Source organism: Schistocerca piceifrons, chromosome 8 (genome assembly GCF_021461385.2).
Source record: "Schistocerca piceifrons isolate TAMUIC-IGC-003096 chromosome 8, iqSchPice1.1, whole genome shotgun sequence".
Taxonomy (NCBI): Eukaryota; Metazoa; Arthropoda; class Insecta; order Orthoptera; family Acrididae; genus Schistocerca; species Schistocerca piceifrons.
Genome location: NC_060145.1, coordinates 343,723,432 through 343,750,852, shown reverse-complemented (window position 1 = coordinate 343,750,852; position 27,421 = coordinate 343,723,432). Strand labels below are relative to the sequence as shown.

The 27,421-nt window shown below is 45.5% G+C and overlaps 1 protein-coding gene and 1 non-coding gene across 4 annotated transcripts in view; one reads left to right on the top strand and one right to left on the bottom strand.

The window, feature by feature from the left end:
- Window positions 1-27,421, bottom strand: part of LOC124711958 (mucin-19-like) — a 534,229-nt gene that overhangs the window by 448,086 nt on the left and 58,722 nt on the right. The window lies entirely within an intron of this gene.
- On the top strand, window positions 20,001-20,073 carry Trnak-cuu. The gene has a single exon. It is a non-coding gene; the product is annotated as a tRNA-Lys (tRNA).

The following is a 27,421-nucleotide window of genomic DNA, read 5'->3' as shown; positions in this document are numbered from 1 at the left end:
ACTTCATGTTTCAAATTAGCGAGAAGCAGTAATGAAGTAAATTCTTTTTCACACTAGGTTGCTTTTTAATTGCAGTTGTCGATTTACGGTATATGTTGCACTGAAGATGGTCATGAAATCTCATTTTCGGCGTGTCTAGACAAATAATGATCTTTTTCTATCGTGAATACTTTAGCATTAAAACTGTTCTTGTTCTAGCATCTCTTAGTACGTTCAGCGGTAGATTTCACTTTCCTATAAAGTCTGAATACAAAAATTTTTATGAAGTCGAATTGTCTGGCCCCTTTCATTGTAGATCACTTTTACACTACTATTAATCTTCAGTATCACTACCTTACATGTCTAAACACAATTTTCGTTTAATTACTTTCTCGGCACTAGACTCAACCACTACTATGCCCATATCTGCACCAGCTTAAAAGCGACGTTACCGGCGGAAAACACGCTTATACCTGAAGGGGGATTATTTGATTTAGGGGAGGTCATCGGTCTCATCGGATTAGCGAAGGATGGGGAAGGAAGCCGGCCGTGCCTTTCCACAGGAACTATCCCAGCAATAGCCTGAAGCAATTTCGGGAATCACGGAAAATGTACATCAGGATGGCCGGACGCGAGTATGAACAGCCGTCTCCCGAATGCGAGTCCAGTGAGCTAAGCACTGCGCCACCTCGTTCGGTACTTCAGGTGCGAGTTGCGTAGTTCGGGTAGGGTTGTTCGTGAACCCTTCGACCTTTTCTGAGTTGTGGAGACGATAGCGACGATAATTACTCACAATCTTACTTTACAGCCTCTGTTATTGTTTAACACGCAACTGGCATTCTCAAAGATAGCCGCTGATCATCCGCAAGCAAGTCACTGAAAAACGGACAAACGCATCAACATGAAGTTTTGCTACAAATGAGAGAAAAAAGGCGACGAAGACTCATGGCATGTTACTGAAAGTAAACGGTGATGAAGCAGAGAGTAAATATATATATATATATATATATATATATATATATATATGTGTGTGTGTGTGTGTGTGTGTGTGTGTGTGTGTGTGTGTGTGGTGGGGGGAGGGGGGGGGGGTGAGAACGCGAGCGAGAGAGCGAACTTCAAACGTTTTAGAGACGGAAAGACCTATATCGAGGACGAGCTGTGTTCGAGCCAACACGCGCGATACCAATAACATCGAACTAGTGCACCGGATCTTTGTGGACGATCGGCAGCTGATTCTGAGAGAGAGAGAGAGAGAGAGAGAGAGAGAGAGAGAGAGAGAGAGTAGAAGCGTTGAACATGAACAAAGATAGTGTGAGCACCATTGTTCATTCCCAGACGTTGCGGATATCAAACAACGCGTGCACACGATACTTCGAGTGATTCCACAAGAAGCATTTGCTGGAGAGTTTCCAAGAGTTTTACAACCGATGCATTTTACACTGTAAACTGGGACACAAAAAACATTGTTTTGGAGATTCAGCGGCTTCATTAGGCAGTTAAAATGATTATATCCCACTATTTTTAGTTCGGCATCAGGAAACAGGTGACGAGTAAGATGAATACCGGGAAGAAGATAATGTTTTTTTCCATCAAAAATCCGTTGTTCGATGTGCTGTGACACTGGCATGATGAAGTCTGAAACGACGTTTCCTGTTGTTTTTCCAGTCTTCATCGATGACTGGAGACAAACAAATCGTTGAATACCACTGAGCATTGCCTGTTGTTCGATCCTCTGAAGCAATAGGCTCTACATGCCCAGTGCAACCGGAGGAACAAACGATCTTTTTCTAGGATGTGTTTCCAAACACTTTAATTGGTTTCGGTTCATCTTGCAACACCAAAACAGTTGATTGCTGCTTAGTTTCTTTCTCGTACGAATATACCCAACTCTCTCTCTCTCTCTCTCTCTCTCTCTCTCTCTCTCTCTCTCTCTCTCTCACACACACACACACACACACACACACACACACACAAAATACTTCCTGCTACGACGTTTTACACTGACTTCCTACGATTCAAGCATTTTCCTCACACCAACTGCTGCGAGCCTATTTTTCAGCTGAGGTCAAATTGTTCTGAATCCACCGCTAATAGACTTTTTCCACAGCTAAATGTTCATGAAATGTCGAACTCTTCAATAGGCCACTAGCTCACAAAAAGTCTAACCTGTCGATCCTCTTCAATACATTTGAGGAACAGCACCGATGTGTTTTGTAACATACTATATTGATCGACCTTAACGAATTCTAATTCTACAGATCAATTTTAAACTGTATTACACTGTAACAAGCAACAGTTTTTAAAAAAAATTATTTTATTGTACCGTTACTAGTTTTGGACCTGAGCCCATAGTCAGATGGTAGCGTTGGTTACATTTGCGTCTTCACGAATAGCTCTCCTTTACATATTATAAGGAAGAGGTTTGATTCTCTTTTTCGATTCATGGGTTAAAAAAATGGTTCAAATGGCTCTGAGCACTATGCGACTTCTGAGGTCATCAGTCGCCTAGAACTTAGAACTAATTAAACCTAACTAACCTAAGGACAGCACACACATCCATGCCCGATGCAGGATTCGAACCTGCGACCGTAGCAGTCCCGCGGTTCCGGACTGAGCGCCTAGAACCGCTAGACCACCGCGGCCGGCGATTCATGGGTTAAACTAAATACAATGTAATTTATGAAAACAACTATAGTCTTTTTTAAATATGAATGAAGCAATTTGATACACTTAAGTTAGGTCATCATGAAAATCGTAAAAAAAATACCCACCGGAAAGCTGGAAGCGAAAGTTCTATTTTCACAACACTTTCCATAAATGCTTACTGTACGCCAAGTACTCCGTCAATGTCTGAAATGCCACTGTTTTATTAATAAGAAAGGACAAATTTTAAAACACAGAAATGTCCATCTCAACAGCTCTAAGTAAAAACTTAAATACACTCAAATCCATTAACCAATTTATTAAATTAACTTTTTTTACCGGTCAGAGTTCCACTGTAAGGCATGTTTAACTTTCAGGTAGCACTGAAACGCATACAGTGACGTAAAGCTCTTCAGTGATAACGTGGACAACGCTGACTTATTTTTATTTTTCTTTTCTTATACATAACCTTTATGTAAACTGAATGAGCTATAAACCAAAGATACAGCATAAAGCAAATTAACGAGTTGTTTTGCGGCAAGGATAATGTTTTGATACATCGTTAAATATCTGTATGAAACAAAGTAAGAAATGCGCTCTTCAATTTATTAATTCATGCAACTTCACCCTTTTGTTTCGGCAAGTGGTAGCGTACGGACGTATGTTTGCATCCGTCGCACCAGCATTGTTAAAAATGCTTATTTTAATCGTTCATTAAAAGTATTATGAAAAGTCTTTAGAAAAGGAATATTTATTCGCACGGTTATAAATTCAACTCCTATCTGTTATCATTTCACTCCCTGCCGAAATCCTGCATCGAGAGGTTCGGTGCAGAAAAGAATAATTAACGCCTTATCTGGAGGAGCTTTCCCGCATCGACATTGTCACACTCAAGACTAAACACAATGGAATTAATGTGACGGTAATTACACAGACTTGATAGGCACCTACTGAACTTTGTTGACTTACACTAAAAATATTGTGCTTCTTATGTTTAAGAACTTTTAGACAGATCGACAATTTCAATGGTTGCGGTGATTATTTGGCACCGTACACTACTGGAAGCAGCAATACGTAATGCAAATTATGTTTATTGACCTTGAATGAAATGATATTCAAAGTCTGTTGATATGGTATCAGTTAAAGTTCACCCAAGATTGTGCACAGATTCATAAATTACCTTCAAAATTTTCTCAACTATTCCTTTCCAAACAATTTTTCCAATTATTTAACCAATTGTTAATCCATTTCCATAGCGCTGTTCATTATACCTAAGGAAGGTACAAACACCAAAAGACTAGCGAATTCAGGAACACCTAAAGAGAACAGAAGGTTGGTGCAGGAACTGGCAGTTGACCCTGGATGTTAATACATCTAAGGTACCGTGCATACATAGGTGAAGAGATTCCCTTTGTTCTTTTACGTTGTTAGCGATGAATCAATGGAACACTAAAGTATAACAATTAGGAGAGCCACCTGAAGCAACTTCAAGTGAAAAAAACGGGAAAGAAGGTGCCAGGCTAAGAGTCACTGTGAGAATCTTATTACAATGAAAGAAGTGACTTACAAACCGGTAGTTCGTCCGAACACGTTCATCGGGCTGGGATTTTTACCAGGCTGGATGGAGAGGGAGAGAGAAGATCCATGGGATCGTTTAGTGAAGCCGCCCTGAAACGTGACGAGTTGACGTGGACGCGGACGGGACATCTGACCTTGTGAGATAGACCGCCGTCGGCACACGGGAGGGGCCGGTTAACCTGACTTGCGCGCTCAGCGGCCGTTACTGGCTTTACTTGGCTCGCGAACACACAGTTTACGAAACCAGACCGAAGACGTGCGGAAAAAATCGTGAGGGAGATTCTGCACTAGCCCAAGACTTGAACAGCGAATTGCTGGTATAGGAACACAAAATAATGCAGTACAACAATCTGACACACGTACTAGTAGAGCCGGCACAACGTGCTCGGTCAGAGGGTTAGCTGCCCTATGTAATAAAAAAAAAAAACTGAGTGACTGGATCAATAATGAACTTCAACGGGCGTCAGGGGACGTCCGCCACGAACAAGTACAGCGAACTATAATGAACAAAATGAAATTTAAAAAAGTAGAAGTTATCCGTTAATACGATTCAATTTTCGTTCCATTTTCGGTTTTGAATTGACTATGATTAAGGCATGATCCCAAATGTCAATTTGCGCATGCATCGTATCCATATTCTCCATGTGCCTACAAACACTGGGAAATAGCGTACTTCATCATACTGGGTTCAAGATGGAGATTTGTAATTCCATTCGAACGGAAGATGAAATTTTTTCCAAGCTGCTCGCCTTCACTGAAAATGATATTTAACGGTAAGATACAAACATGTGGCAATCCATAAAACTAAGAGATAAGTGTATATATGTGTCAAACACAGTTTTGTAATAGCAAAGGCTTTCAGCGTGTAACTTCTGTTTACTGCCTGATACCGACTGGCAATTAGGTTAAGATTCCCGACCACCGTGGAAACATTCCAGTCGTTGGCCTTCGTAACGACAATTGCAGCAAATACATTATTTATAATAAATACATCGACTTTTGAGTTAATACTAATATTAAACGAATTAGAAAGACCCTTAATTTTTTAGAAAACAAAAGTTGGACGTGAATCTGCAACCTTTTTCTTCACCACTCAATAGCTCACGACGCTATCAACGGCGCTACAGCTTCGAGACACCAATTGGTGCTCCGTATACGGCGTAAGTCTAAAGACTATACCTACAAAGTCATTATTTCATATTTAATACGCAAACTGTACCAAAAAGACGCGCATTTGAGAGATCATCATTGTGCCGTAGCACTGCAACGGTATACTTGCGTAGCACTCATGTTATAGCACTACAAACAACAACTATAACAAGCCTGCACCTGCCGATATGTAGTTTCCCGTTATTTTATAATAACAAATCGTAGTTAAAACGACGCGTTTTCGAGAGATCTTCAACTGCTGATACTCTGAAACAGCTTACATTCGTACCATGTACTGTATGATAAAGAAAACCCACCAAGTAGTTTAACACAGTACAATCTGGCGGCAATTGTTTTGAACGGCTTGTGAAATAAAAAAGGAAAAAAAAATTTAGGGATGGATGGGGACTGCGCCTGTTGTGTACGGATTCTTGGGGAATTGGTCACCGTCCGTGAACAGTTGGAAGCTGTTGGTCGACAGGCTCCAGGCTGTTGCCCTCGGCCGCGGTCGCATTGGGACACTCGAGGCGGGCGCTTTGGCGCCTCTGGAGCCTGTGGCATCGCCTGGGATCTCTGATGCCACTTCGCCCTCGGATTCGGACGTCCTTGCCGGTCGTCACTTGCCTGACGGTGATTGGCGAACCGCGGCGGCGTCGCGAATCCCTGGGCGGAAGGCGAAAGTTGGTGTTGACCTCAAGGCTGTACCCTTACGCCTCCGTAACAGGTTTGAAGTACTGCCCTCTGCTGAAAGTATTTCTGAGCCATCAAGGGCGGCCTCACTTGTTGCGGCAGTGGCCGGTCTTCCTGAGAGGTCCGGACAAGCGCAGAGGGTGGGATTGCTTGTCATTGGGAGCGCCAATAATACTAAGCGAGTGATGGAGCCCCTTAGGGATACGGCAGCTAAGGATGGGAAAAATGCCAATATGCACTCCGTGTGCATACCGGAGGGAGTCATCCAAGCTGTGGGAAGGGTCCTTCCGGATGCCATGAAGGGTACAGGGTGCAGCCAACTGCAGGTGGTGGTTCATGTCGGCACTAATGACGTATGTCGCTATGGATCGGAAAGAGATTCTCTCTGGTTTCCCGCGGTTATCTGAGTTGGTGAAGACTGCCAACCTTGAATGAGATTTTCACTCTGCAGCGGAGTGTGCGCTGATATGAAACTTCCTGGCAGATTAAAACTGTGTGCCGGACCGAGACTCGAACTTGGGACCTTTGCCTTTCGCGGGCAAGTGCTCTACCAACTGAGCTACCCAAGCACGACTCACGCCCCGTCCTCATAGCTTTACTTCTGCCAGTATCTCGTCTCCTACCTTCCAAACTTTACAGAAGCTCTCCTGCTAACCTTGCAGATTTTTTTTTTTTGGTTTAAGGGCGCTCAACTGCTGAGGTCATTAGCGCCCAGTCACTGGTGTTAGAGCACATGGAATCTGCTAAAACTCAAGGGGATGGGGGGACATCAGAAGGACCTGACAAAGATGCAGATAAAAGAAGTAAAAAGGTTAAATGTCTTTGGACAAGCCAGTTAAAGTTATAAAACACACAATACGAGCAGCTGCTCGAGCGTCATCAGCTAAAACATCCGGTAAAGTAGATGGCAGGGACAGGATAACACGAAATTGACTAAAACGGGGACACGACAATAAAACATGGCGTACTGTTAATGTCTGACCACAAGGGGACTGCGGGGCTGGGTCACCGGAGAGCAGGTAGCAGTGGCTAAACCGGCAATGCCCAATCCGCAACCTGGTCAGAAGGACCTCCTCTCGCCGAGATGGTCGGGAGGATGTTGTCCAAGCAGTTGGGAGCGGTTTTACTGCCCGGAGCTTGTTTCCTTGGAGGGATGACCAAGCATCCCACCACAACGACACAAGCCTCTTACATACATCCCCACGAACGTCAGATGACGGGACACAATGGGAGGCTGGCCGAGGCAGGAGGACTGCAGCCTTGGCTGCAGCATCTGCAGCCTCATTCCCAGGCACTCCTACATGTCCGGGAACCCACAGAAAGCTGACAGAACCACCATTATCAGCGAAAGAATGGAGGGACTGCTGTATCCGTTGAATCAAGGGATGGACCGGATAGGGAGCTCCAAGACTCTGAAGAGCACTCAGTGAGTCAGAGCAGAGTACATACGATGAATGGCGGTGGCGGCGGGCATACTGAACGGCCTGATGGAGAGCAAAAACCTCGGCCGTAAAGCTGGAACATTGGTCGAGGAGCCGGTATTTAAAGGTGGCGGCCCCGACGACAAAGGCACAGCCGACACCGTCGTCAGTTTTGGAGCCATCGGTGTAAATAAAGGTGTGACCGGCAAGTCGAGCAGGAAGTTCGACAAACCGTGAGCAATACACTGCAGCCGGAGTACCCTCCTTCGGGAGTGAGCTGAGGTCGAGATAAATAGGAACCGGAGCCTGGAGCCAAGGTGGTGTCGGGCTCTCACCCTCTCTGAAGGTGGTAGGGAGAGCAAAATCCAATTGTCGAAGCAGGCGACGGAAGCGGACTCCGGGGGGGCAGCAGGGCAGACACATACAACCCGTACTGACGGTCGAGAGAATCGGCGAAGAAGGACTCGTAAGAGGGGTGGTCGGGCATAGACAACAGCCGGCAGGCATACCGACACAGCAGTACGTCGCGCCGGTAGGTCAATGGTAATTCGGCAGCTTCAGCATAAAGACTCTCGACAGGACTAGTGTAGAAGGCTCCGGTCGCAAGACGTATCCCCCGATGGTGGATGGAGTTGAGCCGGCGTAAGAGGGATGGCCGAGCGGACGAGTAGACGAAGCTCCCATAATCCAGCTTCGATCGGACTATGGACCGATACAAGCGAAGCAGGACAGTGCGATCCGCTCCCCAAGATGAACCGCTAAGAACTCTGAGGACATTAAGGGAACGTGTACAACGGGCCGCCAAATAAGAGACATGCGGAGACCAACACAGTTTCCTGTCCAACGTGAGCCCTAGAAACTTAGTTGTGTCCACGAATGGGAGAACAACGGGACCGAGATGTAAGGATGGCGGAAGGAACGCTTTATATCGCCAAAAGTTGATACAAACCGTCTTCTCTTCAGAGAACCGGAAGCCATTTGCCACGCTCCATGAGTAGAGGCTGTCTAGACAACGCTGAAGGCAGCGCTTCAGGAGGCATGTTCTCTGGGCACTGCAGTAGATCGCGAAATCATCAACAAAGAGAGAGCCTGAGACATTAGGTGGAATGCAATCCATAATTGGATTGATCGCGATGGCAAAAAGGGCGACACTCAAGACGGAGCCCTGAGGCACTCCGTTCTCCTGGATGAACACGTCGGACAATACGGAACCCACACGTACCCTAAACTTTCGATCCGTTAAAAAGGAATCAATAAAAACGGGCAGGCGACCGCGTAGGCCCCACCTGTGCATAGTGCGGAGGATACCTCCTCTCCAACAGGTATCATAAGCCTTCTCCAAGTCGAAGAACACGGCTACCGTTTGGCGCCTTCGCAAAAAGTTGTTCATGATGAATGTCGACAAGGTCACAAGGTGGTCAACAGCGGAGCGGCGGCGACGAATGCCGCATTGGACATTAGTAAGTAGTCGTAGAGATTCAAGAATCCAGACTAACCGAGCATTAACCATGCGCTCCATCACCTTACAGACACAGCTTGTAAGAGAAATGGGGCGGTAACTAGAAGGAAGGTGTCTATCCTTCCCGGGTTTGGGTATAGGAACAACAACGGCGTCACGCCAACGCATGGGGACTTTACCTTCAGTCCAGACGCGATTGTAGGTACGAAGAAGGAAGCTTTTGCCCGCCGGAGAAAGGTGTGCCAGCATCAACGTGAATGGCATCTGGCCCCGGAGCAGAGGACCGGGACAGTGCAAGCGCACGTTCGAGTTCCCGCATAGTAAAGGGGGCATTATGAGTTTCCAGATTCAGCGAGTGGAAGGAAGGTCGCCGAGCCTCTTCTGCTTCTTTCCTGGGAAGGAAGGCAGGATGGTAATGGGCGGAGCTTGAAACCTCCGCGAAAAAGCGGCCGAAGGCGTTGGAGACAGCCACAGGATCAACAAGGACCTCATTACCTGAGGTCAGGCCAGGTACTGAGGAGTGGGCCTTAATGCCCGACAGCCGGCGCAGGCTACCCCAAACGACGGAAGAGGGAGTAAAACTGTTAAAGGAGCTGGTGAAGGAGGCCCAACAAGCTCTTTTGCTGTCTTTGATGACTCTACGGCATTGCGCTCGGAGTCGTTTGTATTCAATACAATTCGCCAACGTAGGATGGCGGCCAAAGGTGCGTAAAGCACGTCGTCGAGCACGGATAGCGTCCCTACAAGCCTCGTTCCACCAGGGGACGGAAACGCGATGTGAAGAAGAAGTAGTACGAGGAATGGAACGTTCGGCAGCATTGATGATAACAGCCGTGAGGTATTCGACCTGACTGTCACAACTGGGAAAATCGTGGTCCGGAAAGGTCGCCAGGGAGGAGTAAAGTCCCCAGTCAGCTTCCAGTATGTTCCAGCTCGAAGGACGTGGGGATGGGGTGTGGTGCAGGAGACGAACGACACAGGGGAAGTGGTCGCTCGAATAGGTGTCAGAAAGGACATACCACTCGAACCGACGGGCAAGAGTGGTAGAACAGATCGAGAGGTCCAAGTGAGAGTAGGTATGAGTAGAGTCTGAGGGGAAAGTCGGGGCGCCGGTATTGAGGCAGACAAGATTGAGATGGTTGAAGACATCCGCCAAGAGTGAGCCTCTTGGACAGGATGCAGGAGAGCCCCAAAGGGGATGATGGGCATTGAAGTCGCCAAACAATAAGAACGGCGGGGGAAGCTGAACGATCAGGTGCATCATGTCAGCCCGACTAACAGCAACATGACCCCACCATGAGCTGGGATACCGTCCACAGGGGTGAGGTCATACCGCTCCGAGGTATAGTGGGTAAAGGCAATACGGTCAATCGGGCGCAACTTGGTTTCCTGGAGACCAAGGACGAGCGGACAGTGCAGGCAGAGGAGCAGTTTTAATTCCTCCCGATTAGATCGAATACCTCTTATGTTCCAATGTAACAAAGCCATCGCTAGCCAGAAAAAAGGGGGAACGAAACGGGTGAAGAGCTGGTCACCTCGACGGCCGCGGAGGGCCAGGTTTCGAGGGAACAACGCTACAACCGACGGGAGGCGGATCCGGTTCCATCGACTCGTCGCCAGCCGCGGCCGCTGTCCCTGGTTGTGTAGGAGGTGCCGCATCATTTGCCGACGAAAGGCCGGCGAAGCGCCTGGCAGCAGAGCGTCCCGGCGAAACTGAGGACGGCCGGGAGCAGCGACTCACGGATGGAGCGTCAGACGAAACGCGCCGGGGTGGAGAGGGGGATAGACACTACTTCTTGGAGGCCTTCTTGGAAGGCCGAGGAGGCACAGGGATGGTGGGCTGGACCCGAAGAAGGTCCTCACGCGCGGGGTCCGTTTTGGAACGCCGGACCTCGGAAGCTGGGGTCCGGAACGTTTCCCCGATGGACGCCTGAGAAGAGGATCGCTTCTCAGGTGGCGTGGGGGGAGGAGGAGGAGGAGGAGGAGGAGGAGGAGGAGGAGGAGGAGGAGGAGGAGGAAGGGTGGCCCCTGGGGCAGAGGGGGTGGGGGCCACGGGGGAGGATGACTTGGAAGGGAGGGATTTGGGAGGCGGAGGCAGAGCCCCCTGATGGGCGGAGGAGGCGGAGGGGGGACAGGATAGGGGTGAGGATACCGCTGAAGGAGTGGACACAACTGAGGCAAACGAAGTGGTCAATGGCACGGGATGGATTTGGTCGTACTTCTTCCGGGGCTCAGAATAAGAGAGCCGATCCAAAGTTTTGATTTCTTGTATCTTCTTCTCCTTCTGATATGCGGGGCATTCTGAGGATCTAGGCGAGTGGACGCCAGGACAATTAACGCACCGAGGTGGTGGGGTGCATGTATGTTCCTCATGAAGAGGACGTCCATAGTCGCCACAAAGGGGCTCAGCCTCACACCGTGACGACATGTGCCCAAAGCGCAAACACCTAAAACAGCGCATAGGAGGCGGAACGTAAGGTCGCACGTCACACCGGTAGCACACCACCTTTACCTTCTCTGGGAGAACGTCCCCCTCGAAGGCGAGGATAAAGGCCCCGGTGTCGATGCGCCGGTCTTTGGGGCCGCGCTGGACTCGCCGGACGAAATGCACGCCTCGGCGCTCCAGGTTGACCCTGAGCTCCTCATCAGATTGTAGCAGGAGGTCACGATGAAATATAACCCCCTGCGTCCTATTTAGTGCCAGATGTGGGACAATGGATACTGGGATGTCCCCTAGGCGGTCGCACGCCTGGAGCGCCGCCGACTGTGTGGCGGAGGTGGTCTTGATAAGAACGGACCCTGAACGCATCTTGCTGAGAGCCTCGATTTGCCCGAAGACGTCCTCAATGTGCTGAACAAAGAACATGGGCTTGGAGGTGGCGAACGTCCCCCCATCGGTTCGAGAACAGACCAAATAGCGGGGGAAGTACTTCGCCCCAAGCCGGCGGGCCTGTCCCTCCTCCCATGGAGTGGCCAAGGGGGAAAGGGCAGGAGAACCAGAACTAGAAACGGTACCTTTTCTTTTGAAAGACTCGGCCGCAGAGCGACCTGATACATGTTGACGTTTCATCTGCGAAACGTCCGCCCCGATACCACCCACTCCGACCAGGGGCTCTCCCCACGGGCGCCACCCAGCCGCAGCAAGGGCCACCTGGCAGGATGACCATTGCCAGGAGTCCTGATGCCCCAAGGAGATGGGCATCTACTCCTTGGCCGACGTGGGGAGGGTGCAGCTCAGGTATCGGCAGTACGATCCCTGTGTTGTCAGTGGGCTACAACCTAGAGGGTACCTGACGACCCCACCACAACGGGCTGGCTACCGTGCTGGATTTCTGGTGCCATGGAAAGTCCATCATGATCGCTGGTGCAGATGGAGATGCACTATGGGCATAACTTGGACAACCCATCAGGCGTTTAGGCCCAATTTGAGGAATAGTGGGTGTGGTTACAACGCCGTTACAATGCTGAGTGCCAAGGTCTTAGTGCACTGAGGACCAGTGAGAGACCACGTAAGGCGTCCTTCCCCAAAAGGCTCGTACTTCTGATGAATTTTGAAAAATGGAGGTCAAACCCCAAGGGGGACCATCACATAGAAGGCCGAAACGGTTGAAACTCCTTTTAGTCGCCTCTTACGACAGGCGGGAATACCTCGGGCCTATTCTTACCCCGGACCCGCAGAGGGGCTAACCTTGCAGAACTAGCACTCCTGAAAGAAAGGATATTGCGGAGACATGGCTTAGCCACAGCCTGGGGGATGTTTCCAGAATGAGATTTTCACTCTGCAGCAGTGTGTGCGCTGATATGAAACTGGCAGAAGTAAAGCTGTGAGGACGGGGCGTGAGTCGTGCTTGGGTAGCTCAGTTGATAGAGCACTTGCCCGCGAAAGGCAAGCTCCCAAGTTCGAGTCTCGGTCCGGCACACAGTTTTAATCTGCCAGGAAGTTTCACTGCCAACCTTGCTAGGAGACGAAGGCAGAGCTCACCATCTGCAGCAGTCCGCAGCTCGAGGTCGTGCGGTAGCGTTCTCGCTTCCCGCGCCCGGGTTCCCGGGTTCGATTCCCGGCGGGATCGAGGATTTTCTCTGCCTCGTGATGACTGGGTGTTGTGTGATGTCCTTAGGTTGGTTAGGTTTGAGTAGTTCTAAGTTCCAGGGGACTGATGACCATAGATGTTAAGTCCCATTGTGCTCAGAGCATTTGAACCATTTTGAACCATCTGCAGCATCGTCGACAGGACCGATTGCGGACCTTTGGTAAACCGAGTGTAGCGTCTGAATCAGAAGCTCAGACTGTTCTGCTACCGTATAGGCTGCATATTCGTCGACTTGCGTCATAGGGTGGTGGGGTTTCGGGTTCCGCTAAATAGGTCAGGTGTCCACTACACACAGGAGGCGGCTACACGGGTAGCAGGGGTTGTGTGGTGTGGAATGGGCGGTTTTTTAGGTTAGACTGTCTTGGGAAAGATCAAAAAGGGCTCCAATCTCAAAGGGTACAGTGCAATGAAACGACGAGAATCGACCGAGCAACAGTCGGCATTGTAGTTGTAAATTGTCGTACCTGTGTTGGGAAAGTACGAAGAGCTTCAAGCGCTGATAGAAAGCACTGAAGTTGAAACTGTTATAGGAACAGAAAGCTGGCTAAGACCGGAGATAACACCATGTTCAGAAATGATAGACTAAATAAAGTAGTAAGTGGTGTGTGTATGTTTCTGTTGGTAGTAGTTTATCTTGCAGTGAAGTTGAAATAGATAGTTCCTGCGAATTACTACGGGCAGAGGTTATACTCAACAGCGTACCAAAATAATAATTGGCTCCTTTTACCGACCCCCCCCCCTCCCCACCCCGACTCAGATGATATAATGGCTGAACTCTTCAAAGAAAACTTTAATCTCATTACAAGTAAGTACCCCACTCATACAGTTGTAATTGGTGGAGACTTCAATCTACCCTCGATTTGTTGGCGAAAATACATGTTCAAAGCCGGTGTGGTAGACCGAAAAATCTTCCGAAATTGTACTAAATGCTTTCTCTGAGAATTACTTTGAACAATTAGTTCATGAGAACACACGAATTATAAATGGTTGCGAAAACACACTTTACCTCTTAGCCACAAATAATCCTGATCTACTAGAGAGCGTCATGACGGATACAGCGATTAGTGAACACAAGGTCATTGTAGCGAGGCTTAAAACCATATCAACTAAAACCGCTAAAAATAAACGCAAAATGTATCTACTTAAAACAACAGATAACAATTCGCTTGATGCCCTTCCAAAGAGTGAGTGTCTCCATTCCTTCCAAGCTAATTATGTAAGTGTAGACCAGATATGGCTCAAATTCAAAGATACAGTATCGACAGCAATAGATTCATACCGCAGAAGTTAATAAGAGACGGGACTGATCCACCATGGTACACAAAACATGTCAGAACACTGTTGCAGAAGCAACGAAACAAGCATGCCAAATTCAGAAGAACGCAAAATCTCCAAGACTGGCTAAGTTACACGGAAGCTCGAAATTTAGTGCGGACGTCAATTCGAGATACTTTTAATGGTTTCCACAATGAAATATTGTCACAAAATTGGTAGAAAACCCAAAGAGATTCTGGTCGTATATAAAGTACACCAGTGGCAAAAAAACAGTCAATACCGTCAATGAGCGATAGCGATGGAAATGTTGCCGATGATGGTGCTACTAAAGCGGAGTTACTAAATACAGTTTTCCGTTATTCCTTCACGAAAGAAGACGAAGTAAATATTCCAGAATTCGAAACCAGATTAGCTGTTAGCATGAGTGATATAAAAGTAGATATCTTGGGTGTTGTGAAACAACTCAAATCACAAAGTCAAGTCTTCCAGTCCAGATGGTATACCTATCAGGTTCCTTTCAGAGCCTTTCTTAGCAATCATATACAACCACTCAATTGACGAAAGGTATGTTCCTAAAGACTGGAAAGTAGCACAGGTCACCCCAATATTAAAGAAGGGAAATAGGAGTAACCCATTGAATTACAGACCCGTATCACAGACCTCAATTTGCAGTAGGATTTTGGAGCATATATTGTACTCTAACATTATGAATCACATTGAAGAAAATGACTTATTGATACATAACCAACACGGATTCAAAAAATCTCTTTGTTGAGCAACACAGCTAGCTCTTTATTCCTATGCAGTAATGAGGGCTGTCAACAAGGGATCTCCGATCGATTCCATATTCCTAGATTTCCAGAAGGCTTTTGCTGCCGTTCCTCACAAGCCACTATTAATCAAATTGCGTGCATATGGAGTAACGTCTCAGTTGTTTGTCTGGATTTGTGATTTCCTCTCAGAGAGGTCACAGTTCGTAGTGACAGACGGTAAATCATCGAGTTGAACGGAAGTGATATATGGCAAGGTAGTGTCATAGGCCCTCTGCGCCGGCCGCGGTGGTCTAGCGGTTCTAGGCGTGCAGTCCGGAACCGCGCGACTGCTACGGTCGCAGGTTCGAATCCTGCCTCGGGCATGGATGTGTGTGCTGTCCTTAGGTTAGTTAGGTTTAGTAGTTCTAAGTTCTAGGGGACTGATGACCACAGATGTTAAGTCCCATAGTGCTCAGAGCCATTTGAACAATTTTTTTAGGCCCTCTGCTGTTCTTGGTTTACGTAAATGATCTACGTGATAATCTCAACAGCCCTCTTAGATTGTTTGCAGATGACGCTGTAATTTACCTAGTAAAATCGTTAGACCATCAACTCCAATTACAAAATGATCTAGAAGAGAATGTCTGTATGGTGCGGAAAGTGGCAGTTGGCACGAAATAAAGAAAGTGCGAGGTCATCCACATGGGTGCTAAAAGAAATCCGATAAATTTTGGGTATACGATAAATCGCACAAGTCTAAGGGCTGTCAATTCGACTAAATACCTAGGAATTACAATGATGACCAACTCAAATTGGAAAGACCACATAGATAATATTGCGGGGAAGGCGAAACAAAGACTGCGCTTTGTTGGCAGAACACTTAGAAGATGCATCAAACCCACTTAAGAGGCAGCCTACATTACACTCGTCCGTCCTCTGCTGGATTATTGCTGTGCGGTATGGGATCCTTACCAGGTAGGATTGACGGAGGACATCGAAAAAGTGCAAAGAAGGGCAGCTCGTTGCGTGTTATCGCGCAATGGGGGTGAGAGTGTCACTGATATGATACGCGATGTGGGGTGGCAATCACTGAAACAAAGGCGGTCTTCTTTGCGGCGAGATCTATTTACGAAATTTGAATCACCGACTTTCTCTTCCGAAAGGGAAAATATTTTGTTGACACCCACCGACGTAGGGAGAAATGATCATCATAATAAAATAGGAGAAATCGGAGCTCGAACGGAAAGATTTAGGTGTTCCTTTTCCCCACGCGCCATTCGAGAGTGGAATGGTAGAGTAGTAGTATGATACTAGTTCGATGAACCCTCTGCCAGGCACTGTGAATTGCGGAGTAGCCATGTAGATGTAGATGTTCTGCTTGTACCGTAGAACGATGTCTCATCTCTCTGGCCGCATTCCCCTCCAAGAAGCAACATTTGACATGCGAGATTCTTTATTTCACGCTCCGCTTTGCAGTGGAAAGCGGACGACCACTCTGTGACCTCACCTCACCAGCTCCTCATTGACGTACATCTACACGTCTCGCGAGAGGACGATTTCGTTCCGGGAGGATGGCTTCAGCGTGAGGGCATTACGGACGTGCTCCACAATTTCCAGTGGCAGACGCTATAAGAGACGTCACGCATCACGGCGGCGTTTACTATTTATAATCAGAGCACGTTCCGAAAAGAATCGGGAAAGGTGTCACTTCCTCCCACATGCGTCTCGCGAAGTGACTGCGACGAGAGAATCCGAGAAATCAGTACTCATTCGGCACTATACCGACAAAAATTCTTCCCATATGCAACAAGGGGGGCAGGGGGGGGGGGGGGGAGGGGAGGAGGAGGGAGGGGGGGAGGGAGATTGATCAGATAATGGTATCAGAAGTATCCTCTGCCACACACAGTAAGATTGATTGTATAGTATAGATATGGATTACACAGACAGTACCAGTATTTAAAAAAAATATTTTTCACCTGGTGGGGTTCGTTGCGTAGATTTTCGTGAAAACTTTGTGATAAAATCATTTGGTAAAAATACCTTAAGCTACCTATCTCTTTAACACAGGGAGTTTAAAAAATGACCTGATTTAAAACTCCGTATTTACTGAAAATACTTACCGGGAATGAAATGTAAAATATTTACAAAATCTTAAAGTTTTAGCAATGCTATTACAAATGCTCTGTGTGCCCAGCAAGCAGCATGAAAACCATCCAGACAATGGTTAAACTCGCCATGAAGTTTACACATTGTATCTGCTTTTACAGAAGTTATGGCAGGTGTTGGTCCATTCTTTACTTCTACGTTACGGGGTAAGAGAGTAATTAACACACTTTCCTTCACACATCCCCGCAGGAAACAATCGCGTGGTGTCATGTCTGGCGGACCTTGGGAGGCTAAAAGGAGGGCAGTGTCTCTGTGTCCCGAGTGCCCTATGCAGCGTCGAGGCAGAGCCCGATTGGAAAACGGGTACTTTGCTGTGCCAAGGTGTTGGAGCTCCATCCTGCGGAAAATAAAGTCATCGGAGTCGTCCTGAAGTTGAAGAAAGTCAGTTCCGCGGTATCTGAAGATAGCTCAAGGCTGCATAGGGCGCTCGGGACCCTGCGACACTGTCCTGCAATCCTGGCCTCCAAGGTCGCCAGAAATGACCCCATGCGACCTTTTCTGAGGGAGAAAGTGAGGAAAAGTGTGTTCATTGTGTAAAGGTTGCGCCGAATTTAACTATGGTCTAGATTTTGTGTGTGGTGCTGCTGCTGCTGCCGGCCTTTGAGGCCGAGCGGTTCTAGGCGCTTCAGTCTGGAATCGCACGACCGCTACGGTCGTAGATTCGAATCTTGCCTCTGGCATGGATGTGTGTGATGTCCCTAGGTTTAAGTAGTTCTAGGGGACTGATGATCTCAGATGTGAAGTCCCATAGTGCTCAGACCCATTTGAACCATTTTTGTGCTGCTGCTGCTGCTGGACACACACAACATCTGTAACAGCATAGCTAAAACAAGTTTGTGAATAATATGCAATTCATCCCATGTTTGAAGTATGCTTTTTCAATAAATATTAAGTTTTGAAATCAGGTAATTCTTTTTGAAAAACCCTGTACAACGGTTACACAGTAAAATAATGGCTACAGAATGCATAAATACCTAGTTTAGACTGTATGCCTTATGGGGCAGCAACGTAATCGCTCCGAACAATCTTTCCATTTCCTTTTCGACGCTGCCGTAATTGTCGCATTGGCTCGGCACTGAACTTTCTAAGTTTGATTCCTTTAGACGCGAGCTTTCCTCTGACTTCCGTTTTCGATAATTCTGAGCATATTTACGAGCCACATGGAACGATATCTTTCATTAATTTGTGATTTTCAGTTTTATACCGATTTCACTCCGTAGAACATTTCTGTTTTATCACTTTCGATTCTCGAAGTGCTCAGCAAGCTTTTCACATTGACACCCGAATCAGTGTCCTAGCGAAAAGCGTTTCAACCCTACACCGATATAGCTATTTCGTAACGATCACGCGTGTGGACTTAACAATGGTACGATGGCAAATGCAAAACAAACACTGAGCGACCAACATGTACCGACATCCTCTATTCCTTGTGGGCTTTACCACTGCTTACGCATTATTACTATTGTAGTTTTTGGCGATAAAAATCTGACGGTATTTCATCACACAAGAAAGTTGAACCGATGAGCAAATACGACGTTTTAACATCAAAAAGTATTATTTACAGCTTTCACTGAAACTTCCGTTACCAGTTTCCTTCTTTCTGGGTGCTGGTGAAACAATTTTATACCATTGATTTTTGTTTTGTTCTGTGATATTTTGCTCTTTTATAAGTGGTACTGACAAGCAACACGCACATAGCACAGAATAGACTATTATCCTATGTCAAAAATACGGTTCGAAGTTTTGATATTCTGAATGCTATAAAATTAAAACTGCATTTTGGGTAAATGTTTCAGACACGGAGTTATTTTTGTGCGATTAAAGCTCACAAATTATTAAATTTCAAGATTTGTTCAGTGATTGAAAGCACTGTGTTACTGGATGAAGACGAAGCTTTAATATACTCACAGACTAAGTTGACGTTCCGCTCGTAATAGCATCTCCCAATTTCATTTGTTCCCAGTGGACACCACGTCGAGTGTCAACTTAGTTTGCGTACACAGCATGGGTGAAACTGGAGCGATAGCCGAAGTTACTAGTATTTTTCGTACTTTTTCGCTAACGGTTTAGTTATTTAGTGACATAAGGCATTTACAACTTTTAAGTAGCAACAGAAAGGAATGTTGTTAAGATTGCAAATGGAAACCTTCCGAGCTTTTATATTCCGGAAATATGGAACCCGAAAACTCATTTTAAGTAAAATATACTTACACTTTAAAACTAATTATTGCTAGAGATATTTTATACAGTTAAAACAAGTACTTGTTTGTGTCGAGATACTGACTCTGAAGTCTCTGCAAACTACAATAGCCGGCCGGGGTGGCCGAGCGGTTCTAGGCGCTGAAGTCTGGAACCGCACGACCGCTACGTTCGCTGGTTCGAATCCTGCCTCGGGCATGGATGTTTGTAATGTCCTTAGGTTAGTTAGGTTTAAGTAGTTCTAAGTGATTGATGACCTCAGAAGTCAAGTCCCATAGTGCTCAGAGCCAAACTACAATAATACATACACCATAAAAGTGTGTAAAAATAAGGATTGCTACTTTGATTTAATAGTCGTTTTTCTATCACATGGTTTGCGAGGGTTCCAACTACTCGACTGTCACTGTTGTGCAATCTATCCCTGACATTTGCGCTAGTGTCTTACCTAAAATAATGAAAAACTTCGGCTGGCGGAAGACGTAGAGCATGGGGTGTGCAACATTTCCCTATAATTGTGTACAACCACCTCTTTCGAAGAACGCGGCACAGACGTAATACAGGGACTTATTATACCCACTAGAGCCGCCAGGAAGCTAGCGCCCGGCTAGCTCAGTCGGTAGAGCATGAGACTCTTAATCTCAGGGTCGTGGGTTCGAGCCCCACGTTGGGCGAATATTTTTATTTCTTCGTTACTACCACAACATCAACGCCGAATACAGCAAGTTTCTAATAAGTTAAATACGTAGACCGTGGACACATTTTTTATTGGCAAATAATGTTAAAACGAGTGATGGAGCAACTGAATGGGAACAGTAGATTCAGTTGATCGTTCGAACAAAATCGAATAAAAGCAGTCGACTAAGTCACTAAACTTTGATGCATCAAGTACGAAAACTGCGTTTCGCTTGTAAACGAACATTATTATATGAGAAGTCACGGTACTGTGTGTTATCTAGACACTAGTCTCACTCACCAAACAACAGAAGCACTGCAGAGTTAAAATCTCATTCTAGAAGCACACTAATTTGCACATAATACTTTACACTTTTGCAGCTGCAGTGCGTGATACTTAACAATGGTCTAATAGAATAATAAGTTTCATATGAAGCGTTTGCTTACATAAAAACGAACATCACAGAATTAAACACACTACCTCATCTGCATCTGTACGAGAGAGTTGCACACATTTTATGCATCTTCTCATTCTTTGGAACGTTTGACAATGTTTACACAGTCACACTTAAAGTGGGAAAGCTAGACGATAGTGAACCTGAACAAACCACCAGGATGTAACTGGCCTTCTTAGCCTTTACAGTCACCGCAACACTTCAGTATCGTCGCTGGAGACTTCAACAGCCATCATATAGTGTGTTGCAAAAATCGATGGCAAAACTTCAGGAATCCATTTATCATCTAATAAGGAGAAATAACAGTCTTGTAAATGTGGGCTCTAAGACGCAAACGTTAAGAGCTATAGGCACCTCTTCGCCTCCGATACTATGATTCAGTTCTCTTCTACTGAAAGCTCTTTGCTTTCAGTGTTTTACGGAGATCGTACTAGGGCCAAAGCAAGAAAAACATTTCTAGTAAACATGAGCTCTAAAATGTATACTTTAAGCTACAAGCAATTGTTCATTATAAGAGAAGCGTTTCACAATAGCAGAGATCAACAAATGCTCATAGCTCGTAAGATATGCGTTTCAGAGTCTATGTTTACTGGATTTTTTGAGATGAGGCATTCATTCATAAGGTTTTGCCGTCGATTTTGGGAACACCCTGTGCACTCTGGGGATGTCAAGAATGAGACTAAAATGGACAAAATCTCAAACTTACAGCCACCTTCAACAAATACAACAGATTCATTGGTGTATTGAAAAGCGCGCAGTAAAACGATTCTTAACAAGATGTTATCGCAAAGAATACATTCCTGGCTGGAATGAAGACAGCAAAGGTTTCTCAAAGAATCTGAAGATAGGGGTGGTTCTGCTACTGCCTCCGAACTTGTGCAGTCACAAAATAAGAGCAGATAAAACAGATGGAAACAAACGGTAACTTCCTAGAATCATACTCCCTCCAGCTGGAAGGCCTGGTCTTTGATTAGAAAGCTGAACACATCGAACACCACCACACGACAACGAAGTAACGAATTTAGCTGATATGGTCAATTACATGGTTTCCATCTCCACATCAACCAACGATAAACACATCAAAAGGGAAGTCAGACATCTCTTAAAAGTAACGACACGGTCAGCTCCGCAAACATCTGAGTTTTCCACCCGCACTTCAACTGGAAGAGGCCTTAGAAGCTGTAAGGAACATAACATCTAGGAATGTAGCAGGCGTGGATGGTAACTGCCTCGAGTTTGTGTTGCACTTTGGTCCTGCAACTATCAAATGGATGAACACATTTTCAAATAGCTGCCACCTCTTTTCCAGGTAACTTAGAACAAACTTATGCTCAAATTTAATAGTCTCATTCCGTGTCTGAAGACAACGATGATGATGATGACGACGACGACGACGACGACGACGACGACGATTCGGACTGTGGAGAGCTCAACTGCCCGTACAAATTCCCAACTTTTACTCGATCCAATCTCGCCACTTTCATGAATGATGAAACGATGAGAACAACACAAACACCCAGTCATCTCGAGGCAGGTGAAAATACCTGACCCCGCCGGGAATCGAACACGGGACCCCGTACTTGGAAAGCGAGAATGCGACCGCGAGACCACGAGCTGCGGACTCCGTGTCTGAAACTAACCACTATAATTAGCATTATGTTGAACAGTCACTTCCACGTTTTCTTAGAGAACTCCAAAAGTAGTGTTCTTAAGATAGATGATGGTATCCTACAGTGTCCTGTTTTGGCTTTACACCTTCTTAATTTTTATATATATGACCTTCTAAGAACCAAGTCCAGGAAATTATCTCCGTAATGTTGCAGCTAAATTCGAAACTCCCAACAATATACCTCAGAAATTAACTGGAACTGCCTTGAGTGCCACTCCAACAGTGGTCAGACCATGAGCTCTAGCTCTCTCAAACTCAGTCGCAGAATACCGCGGTTCCACTTGGCTAAACAGTGCTCACACTAAAGTAATAGGCATATAGCTCAATGAAGCACTGCGTCTCATTACAAGAGTGTATTCGTCAAACACACACACACACACACACACACACACACACACACACACACACCACTGGCTACTGGTACTTATTAAAATTCTGCCTCTGTCCACAAGAAGACCACAGTCGCTGTTGAAAGTGTGAACAAGAACTTTTAAAAAATCAGAATTACCAATTCACTGAGAAATATCATCAAAAAGCGAACGACTGAGGTCTATAAGACCCACTGTGGCGTGAAGCACTCAGCATGCAGGCCACTAACTTCAACATGCAAGAAGCCTGGAACAGTCTTCCCTGAAGCATCACCCACTAATCAAAATTCCCTGGAAGCGACCAGTAGACCTTCATCTACCCCAACGACACTGGTGCATACTGAATCACATCAAAACTGCCGGGGACAGATGTGGAGCATTGCTGCACAAATGGGGATGGAAGTCCTCCCCTGAATGTGTGTCGAAGAGCAGCAAAAGGTACATCTTTTAACATTTGGATGTTCCCTCAGAGCATTCACAGGGACAATGGAAGATCTTCACAATTTCTCTACCATATGAGTAAAAAAAAAATTATTTGGAACACTGAAAAATAATTTTTCAATAGTTTTAATAAATGTATTTGTACACCTTGGTGGTAACACCATCTGTAACCCATTTTTCGAAACATCCAGAACAGGGTATCACTGTGAATGAGCTTTACGACAGTAGGAGCAGCGTGCTAGCCAGTGACGTCACAGGCATCACATGACCCAAACTGAGCGTTTAGAGGGAATTCAAATTATTTTGATTTCCGTTTTATTAATAGCAAAAGTCACGAGCAAAAAACAATGCTACGAGCATAAAATAACAATTACCCATTTAAGACGATTTCCAGAAAACTTACAAATATCCTATTATTTCTAAAGTCACACCTCATATATAAGAACTACGTTCACTTTTCACGTTCATATTTTTCACTTAACTGGTTTCGCATATTTTTATCACATCATTTCGGTGGGCAGGACGATGGGTACAACGACGCCAAACCTGTACGAGGATGGTTTGGTAAGTCTGGCAAACTACCATGAAAGAATGGAGCATTTTTTTGTGCCTACATGGCTGGTAATACTGATTATTCCGCGAATCGTATAAGGAGTTTTAACGACGTAGAGCGTACAGGTCGCGTAACAGCTGGCTGGCCTGCTCAGTGCGTCGACTGCGATTCAAAAATGGGGAAGTTAAGAGTACTGTTATTAAACCTTTTCATCCGAAGGACTGGACTGCCGAACAAATCAAAACAGAATTGGATGAGTTCACACGGACCCTGCACCATCACTGAAGACCATTTACTTTTGTATTAATGTATTTAAACGTGGTCAGATAAGCACCGAAGACGAAGCGCATTCCGGCCGTCGAACTAAGGTCACCACAAAGGAAACTACCGACAAAACCCATGTTATGGCAAAGCAAGAGTGCCAAATAAAAATTAGTGGGACTTCTGAGACTATAGGCTTCTTAACAGAGCGAGTGTATAATATCCTGCACGGAGAATCGGCTATGAAGAAGCTGTGTGCAAGATGGGTGCCCGATTACTCACTGCTGAACAGAAGCGCATCTAGCACATTTCAAAATTATGTCTGGTGACATTTAATTGCAATCCCCAAGACCTTTTGCGCCGATCTGTGACTGTTGATAAAACCTGGTCCATCGTTACATACCATAATCAAAACAGCAGTCAAAAGAATCAATGGACACATGTTGATGAAAATGCACCGAAGAAGGAAAACATTTTGTCAATTGTTAAGGTCATGGCCACTGTTTATTCGGATTCCCAAGCAATAATTCTCATAGCTTACTTGGAAAAAAAGTAAAACCATAAATGTTGGATCGTCTGAAACTTGTTTTGGCTGAAAAAGACCACCAAGGTTGTGAAGCAAGAAAGGGCTCTTTCAACAGGGTAATGCAGCATCGCACACGGCAGCGACAGTTCCTCATCCAACCTGCTCATCACAATTAGTCCCCAGGTGACTTCTTCATGAGTTTGATAGAACCTGTTTTTCTCATGAGATGAAAAAGCTGAAGGATCCCTGGACCAAGAGTAGATCCCTCAAATAAGAATATGTCGAGAAGTAAAGCGAGTTGTTTACAAGACAAATAGTTTTTCTTGGTATTTTACCAGACTCATCAAACCGCCCTCGTAAGAGCTGAAAATATATTATTTTCCCAAATTCTGTTCTCCGACGGCGAGCCACTGGGAAAAGTTTCATGGCCGGCGCTACGCGAGTAATGAATATCTCGTTCATAAACCGCGTTCTCCGGTAGCACGACAGAATAATGGTGTGTCACAGGTTACCAAAATTAACCCCATTATTCTATGAACAAATTTCTGACTAGAAGTCTAAGAGATTCAACGGAATATAAATTCCTGTGCAACAACTTTTTTTGTTGCGAAAGGAAGAAGTGAAGCGTTTACGGGTCCTGTCGACCAGAAGGTCATTAGAGGGTTCGGGAAGGAAACAGGCCGCAATCTTTCAACGGACTCATACCACATTCACCTTAAACGATATAGGGAAATCATGGACAAACTTAAAACTGGAGAGCTTGAGGGTGTTTTTTAACTGCAGTAATTTTTTCGGCGAATTACTTGTAATATTATTTCTTTCGTTTCTTTAAGATGTTATTAAACATTCCATTTGAAACTGACCTCGGAAATTTTTTTCAGACTTACATATTTGAAACTGTAACATTTACTACGTTTTAAGTAGGTGTTAATCCTGGTGTACTTGCTCCCGTTACTAATACTATCAATTAAACCCTAGATTCTTCACACAATCGAACTACCAAGTATTAAAACTGATCCAAACTTCTGATTACCTTACAAATGCGTTAATATGTTAAATAATTCACGTTAAGCATTTACGCGAGAAAAAATTGAGAAAACGTTTGAAACTACGTTCAAAGTTTGTTGGAAGTCGCAAAGTAGTCTTTCTGAAATATAGTACGGGTACACGCGCCTTTAGCTACACTGCGCCGAGATATACGAGGTGTTCGGAAACTCGCGTTACAAACTTCTAGGGCTTGTAGAGTGGAATCAGTAGATAATATTTTGAATAGAAACCGTGTTCTAACACTCCGTGTTTACATTATTCCACAAGAAAAAAGGACCCACCATACTGTACGTAAAGAACAGTAGTGATGAATTACAATAACGGTTCGATGCGGCTACCAGCAAAGGTGTTACAGACACTGTACCTATGAAGCATGTTCTGGTCCACACTCTCTAACCCCCTCCGGTATGTCTTCAATTTCTAGTGCAGTGGCCAGTACTTACAAGGGAACCTCCCCATCGCACCCCCTCAGATTTAGTTATAAGTTGGCACAGTGGATAGGCCTTGAAAAACTGAACACACATCCATCGAGAAAATAGGAAGAAGTTGTGTGGAACTACGAAAAAATAAGCAAAATATACAAACTGAGTAGTCCATGCGCAAGATAGGCAACATCAAGGACACCGTCAGCTCAGGACCGCCGTGGTCCCGCGGTTAGCGTGAGCAGCTGCGGAGCGAGAGGTCCTTGGTTCAAGTCTTCCGTCGAGTGAAAAGTTTACTTTCTTTATTTTCGCAAAGTTATGATCTCTCCGTTCGTTCATTGACGTCTCTGTTCACTGCAATAAGTTTAGTGTGTGTTTTGCGACCGCACCGCAAAACCGTGCGATTAGTAGACGAAAGGACATGCCTCTCCCATGGGAACGGAAAACATTTGATCGCAAGGTCATAGGTCAACCGATTCCTCCACAGAAAAACACGTCTGATATATTCTATACGACACTGGTGACGGCATGTGCGTCACATCACAGGAATATGTTGTCGACCCACCTAACTTGTACACTTGGCGAATGGGTAAAAAGATTCTTCTACCTTGCCCGATTTAGGTTTTCTTGTGGATGTGATAATCACTCTCAAAAAAGTGATGAAAACATAAGGGTTTGTCACATAAACTGCAACAAATGAATGCAACAGTTTCACAGTCGCACAGTTTTCCCTGTGCTCTGTCAAAACATATGTTTTTAACGTTTTCAAATTTTTCCGTGTGTAGGCAGTCAAATCCTACATATGTCCAAGCAAATCTGAACATGTCCTGGAATTTTGGAGAGCGAAGTTGATTGTGTGTGAGTGCCTGAACTTTGATAATTGTCTGAAAATAAAAAATTAAAATTTTCGCTCCAGGGAAGATTTGAACGAACGACCTCTTGTTCCACAGCTGCTCACGCTAACCACGGGACCACGGCGCCCCTCAGCTCACACTATCCTTCATGTTGCCTATCCTGCACATGGACTACTCAGTTTGTATATTTTGTTTATTTTTTCTTAGTTCCACATAACTTCTTCCTGTTTTCTCGATTGATCTGTGTACAGTTTTTCCAGGCCTATCCACTGTGCCAACTTATAACTAAATCTGAGGGCGGTGCAATGGGGAGATTCCCTTGTTAGGCCCGTAGCTCTTCCTCTGTCCCTGCAGCAGTCTCGTAAATTTAACTCAGAAGAGGAACTAGTCGATAGCAGTTAAATCCTACGATCGCGGCAGCCACGAGGTTGGACCAACTCGGTCTATTTATCTTTCACCATTGCCTATTGAGATGTCCCCGAACCGCACGTGACAAGTGAGGTGGAGCACCACCATGCTGAAATCAAATTTCCTGACGGACATTTAGTGGCACAGCTTCCAAGAACTGATCCCATACATTCTGTACGAAGATCAAGTATGCAGGACCATATTGATGGAAGGAGGTATGGTCCAATAACATGACCGTCCGGAATATCTGCCCACACGTTAATACCAAACCGGTGCTGAAATCCATGAAAATGCGTGGCGCGAGGGTTTTCAGCTGCCCAGACATAGCTGTTTCGCGAATTCA